The sequence below is a fragment of the Entelurus aequoreus genome, linkage group LG04 (genome assembly GCF_033978785.1).
Source record: "Entelurus aequoreus isolate RoL-2023_Sb linkage group LG04, RoL_Eaeq_v1.1, whole genome shotgun sequence".
NCBI lineage: Eukaryota > Metazoa > Chordata > Actinopteri > Syngnathiformes > Syngnathidae > Entelurus > Entelurus aequoreus.
The window spans coordinates 37595876-37601875 of record NC_084734.1 but is presented as its reverse complement, the minus strand read 5'-3'; positions in this window follow the sequence as shown (position 1 = coordinate 37601875).

The following is a 6000-nucleotide window of genomic DNA, read 5'->3' as shown; positions in this document are numbered from 1 at the left end:
CAAACAAAATAATAGTTCCAGCATAAAATCGACAAATATATCTGAAGTTGATCTCGTAACTTAAGTGGTGAAAGTAAAAGAAAAACCTAATAAAAATGTATCACTTTATGAGTGGGGCACCTTTTGGATCCCAAATATATTTAGTGATTTTTTATTTATCTTTTCACTGTGATTACTCAAAAATATGAAATAATTAAAATCAATGGTGTCCTGCATTATTGATCTTTTAGGGCTCTAATAACTAAATACTGCATATTTCAGTTTTACTATAAAAAAACTAAGTTGTTTTTGACAGAAAAGCCATAAAACTTTTTTTTAAAATTTGTATTACTTTATATCAACTTGAAGTTGATATAGAGATTTACTGTAAGCGTTAAATAATTAAAAAATAATAATAATCTGAGTTATTTTTAACATTTTAATGACTGAGATCCTTTATGGTCCCCGGGACCCCTAAAGGTAAAATAAATACAAAATTCATATATTTTGTTATGGTTTGAAAATGAAAAATATCAAAATGGCCCCCACATGCTTTAATTTTTCAGAGTGCGGCCCTCAACGGAAAAAATGTGAACACCCCTGCCGTAATAGAAGTGATTATTAATAGCTTAGGGGAGCCGCTCCACACTGTGTATGGGAGTAGGGTTGTACGATATACCGGTATTAGTATAGTACCGCGATACTAATGAATCATATTCGGTACTATACTGCCTCTAAAAAGTACCAGTCCGCTGGACTGGTACTTTTGAATATGACCAATGTATGATCCTGTAACTACTTGGTATCGGATTGATACCCAAATTTGTGGTCTCATCCTAAACTAATGTAAAGTATAAAACAACAGTATAATAAGTGATTATTACATTTTAACAGAAGTGTAGATAGAACATGTTAAAAGAAAAAGTAAGCAGACGTTAACAGTAAATGAACAAGTAGATTATTAAGTAATTTTTTTACCACTTGTTCTTCAAAATTTTGACAAAATAATAGAATGGAAAATGACACAGTATGTTACTGCATATGTCAGCAGCTAAATTAGGAGCCTTTGTTTGCTTACTTACTACTAAAAGACAAGTTGTCTTGTATGTTCACTATTTTATTTAAGGACAAACTTGCAATAAGAAACATATGTTTAATGTACCCTAAGATTTTTTTGTTAAAATAAAGCCAGAAATGCAATTTTTTGTGGTCCCTTTATTTAGAAAAGTACCGAAAAGTACCAAAAAAGTATCAAAATAATTTTGGTACCGGTAACGGTACCAAAGTATTGGTATCGGGACAACACTAGTATGGAGACATAATAATTAACTGCTTGTCAGCCGGGAAGACAAAAACAAATACAGTGTCAGCCAGAGGAGATCACCATTAAAAGGCATTCATCAGCAAAGGCTATTACATACTCTTTTTTTCGTGAAAATGGTCTGATTCTGATTGGTGGCCGATCGATTGGAACATCCCTAATTGTTTTCGAGGCTTGCACACAATAACACTGACACAACAACAACATCCAGTTAGATGTGCTATGAAGTTGATTTTGGAAAATAGCAGTGACGTTCGTCTTCAAAATATATATTTTGGTAATTTGCATCACCCCTAACAATTCCTCACTCCCCCCAAAAAACAAACAAAGGGTGTGTTTCAACCGTTTTTTTGCACTAAAAACGTATTACAAACGTTTGTATATTCACACATCCTTGGCTGCTAAGTTTTTCAGACACCACTTCTTCATCAATTCTTCAAATTGTTTACATCCATATCATACATATATTTTTCAAGACCTTTAAGAGTATTATGCTACCATCTGCACTTTTATTATTATTATTGTTGTTATTATCACAGCATTGTTTTGTTGTTACTATAGCGGTTAGATATACTTATGCTGTGTCACTTTACCATTTGTGTCTTGTCTTTGTCTAGTCTCGTCTCCGAATGGGATAGTGAGAAACGCAATTTCGATTCCTTATATGTCTTGTATACATGTGAAGCATTGACAATAGATTTTGATACCCGGAAAGCAAGTTATAAATGTGACTGTGGAGCAACATTTACACAAAGCATATCCAATACCAATATAGACCCCAAGAAAGTGTGTAATCATCATATGTCCCCTCTAACAAACAAAATACAATTCTACAGAGATTTATCTGAAACAGGATTGTTTTACCCAGTCAAACGTTCGATTGGCCACTTGTTGCTGGGCAGACTTCATATAGACAATATGTAATAAGATTACTCTTCAACTCCTGAATTGCTAAAAACATGCACCCTGTTATTATTTTTCCGGCACATACAGTACAGGCCAAAAGGTATCAAAACTATGAATGAACACATGTGGAGTTATGTACTTAACAAAAAAAAAATGAAATAACTGAAAACATGTTTTATATTGTAGTTTCTTCGAAATAGCCACCCTATGCTCTGATTACTGCTTTGCACACTCTTGGCATTCTCTTGATGTGCTTCAAGCACACCTGTGAAGTGAAAGCCATTTCTTGAAGCTCATCGAGAGAATGCCAAGAGTGTGCAAAGCAGTAATCAGAGCAAAGGGTGGCTATTTTGAAGAAACTAGACTATAAAACATGTTTTCAGTTATTTCACCTTTTTTTGTTAAGTACATAACTCCACATGTGTTCATTCATAGTTTTGATGCCTTCAGTGACAATCTAAATGTAAATAGTCATTAAAATAAAGAAAACGCATTGAAATGAGAAGGTGTGTCCTAACTTTTGGCCTGTACTGTATACTGCGTGGTGACACTGTTACTTACGAAAAATTACTTGCACATCTCAATGCTTCTACAGAACACCCACTGTCAGATTGGGGTGATTTTAAATTTGGCACACACCTTTAAGGAGCTGAAGCCCAGTGGACAACTTTATAGACAAGCTCGGATCATTCCAGCACGAAAAGACAGGAATGTTAGCCACAGAGCAACACTTATACACACAGGTGGCTGACAGAGTTAAATGATGGCCGACTATTCCTGGAAACTTAGATAAGAAGTAAGACCATGTACAGGCCTTGACCATATGCTCAGCATCAAGGGTTGGAATTGGGGGTTAAATCACCAAAAATGATTCACGGGCGCGGTACCGCTGCTGCCCACTGATCCCCTCACCTCCCAGGGGGTGATCAAGGGTGATGGGTCAAATGCAGAGAATAATTTCGCCACACCTAGTGTGTGTGTGTGACAATCATTGGTACTTTAACTTTAACTTAATATGGCAAGATAGCAGCGTGACCGTCCACATTTTGCCTATATGTAGCAACAACTGTACTATAGTTATATCCAAAATCATTTAATCATTTGTTGACAAAACATGGCTGCCATCAAGCAAAACATATCTACAGGGCACATTAAAAGGGCGAGCAGCCCATAGGACATATTGTGTTAGAATAAGACACGTCCACAGTATTACTGTAAGCCTTTGTCAGAAAATATCAAAAGCAGGTGTCTACTCATATTAACCATTTCAATGACAACACTAACACCTGTACCTGTCCTAAAATTGACTATTTATTTTATTGCACACTATTGCATACAGTACCGTATATACGGGTAGATGTAATATATATATGTGGCTCAGAGAAAAATGATTCAGTTCTGAGCACTGCTGGGGTTCCTCATCTCTCTCTCAGTCTGGTTTCCATCACTAGAAGCTTGTTTGCAAGCCCCCTCCTGGTGTGTGTGTGTGTGTGTGTGTGTGTGTGTGTGTGTGTGTGTGTGTGTGTGTGTGTGTGTGTGTGTGTGTGTGTGTGTGTGTGTGTGTGTGTGTGTGTGTGTAAGCCTTCTTTCTTGTGGGTAGAGCTGTATTTCATCTCTGATATATTTTCTATGTGCACAGCCTCTGAGAATTGCAGCAGCTCAATAGCACCACAGCGTAATGGTGCGTGTGAACTAAATAAAAGGTACCTCCATTTTAAAAAAGGTTCCAATGTCTCCCAAATGAAGATAAAACTAAAAACGTGGTGTATTTATGCAGCAATTTACTCGTCACTCAACGTGCTTTTATGACACGGTTCACACCCACATGCCTGTATGTGTGGACTGTGGAGATGCTCATCCATAACACTTAGCGGTTCAGTGGTGGGTGCGCCTAAAAAACAAACAAAAAAAGGACAAACCAGATATGGAATCCCCAATATAGAAAATGTGTGCTAAAAATAAGCACAAGTATAAACCCTCCCCCATAACAACAACATGCCGTCAACTGTCAATCATATTGTAGCATTGAAAACATGACTGCCACTTGTTACAGCTGCAGGAAGGCATTAAAACTAGAAATACTGCACATGCTTATAGACCACCACAATGTACCCCCACTGGGCTTCCTCTAATTGTTTATGATACAGTATTGCAGCTTAAAAGATGTCCAGCAAAGCACCCGGGTTGCAATAATAAGCTCACATACACATTACAATGGTACCTCTGGTTTTGTGCACCATACTTTTCACATTATTTGGTGTTCCATGAACATTTTTGACACGGTATTCGTCTACCATCTCAGCTATCCTATGGCTAAACATCGCACGTAACAAACTAGTCCAGTTGCCATATACACTATATTGCCAAAAGTATTTGGCCACCTGCCTTTACTCACATATGAACTTGAAGTGCCATCCCATTCCTAACCCATAGGGTTCAATATGATGTCGGTCCACCTTTTGCTGCTATTACAGCTTCAACTATTCTGGGAAGGCTGTCCACAAGGTTGGGGAGTGTGTTTATAGGAATTTTTTATCATTCTTCCAAAAGCGCATTGGTGAGGTCACACACTGATGTTAGTCGAGAAGGCCTGGCTCTCAGTCTCTGTTCTAATTCATCCCAAAGGTGTTCTATCGGGTTCAATTCAGGACTCTGTGCAGGCCAGTTCAGTTCACCCACACCAGACTCTGTCATCCATGTCTTTATGGTCCTTGCTTTGTGCACTGGTGCACAGTCATGTTGGAAGAGGAAGGGGCCCGCTCCAAACTGTTCCCACAAGGTTGGGAGCATGGAATTGTCCAAAATGTTTTGGTATCCTGGAGCATTCAAAGTTCCTTTCACTGGAACTAAGGGGCCAAGCCCTGAAAAACAACCCCACACCATAATTCCTCCTACTCCAAATTACACACTCCTACCAATTCGTGGCTGAGTTGCTGTTGTTCCCAAACTGTTCCATTTTCTTATAATAAAGCCGACAGTTGACTTTGGAATATTTAGAAGCGAGGAAATTTCATGACTGGATTTGTTGCACAGGTGGGTCATCACTACTGTCTGATTCCAATCAATGCAAGTCATCCGAATCAGGTAATACTCAAACTTATATTCTTGTCTTCATGAAAGAAAGGAATCTATATGTGTTAAACATGCTTGTATTATCATTAAACACATTTAACTTGTTAACAAAAACATATATTTCATAAATAAATAAATATAAATTATATATATGAATGAGGTAGATCCCTTCGAGTTGGTCAATTGAAAAGTAGCTTGCCTGCAGAAAAAGTGCGGGCATCCCTGGTTTATACACTCAGGAAATACATCACTGGACACAATAGAACTTTAAATGTGACCAATGCATGACCCTGTGACTTGGTATTGGTTCGATACCCGATTTGTAGTATAATCCAAAATGTATGTAAAGTATCAAACAACAGAAGTAGAGATGTCCGATAATATCGGCCTGCCGATATTATCGGCCGATAAATGCTTTAAAATGTAATATCGGAAATTATCGGTATTGTTTTTCTCTTTCTTTTTTTTATTTTATTAAATCAACATAAAAAACACAAGATACACTTACAATTAGTGCACCAACCCAAAAAACCTCCCTCCCCCATTTACACTCATTCACACTCATTCACACAAAAAGGTTGTTTCTTTCTGTTATTAATATTCTGGTTCCTACATTATATATCAATATATATCAATACAGTCTGCAAGGGATACAGTCCGTAAGCACACATGATTGTGCGTGCTGCTGGTCCACTAATAGTACAAACCTTTAACAGTTAATT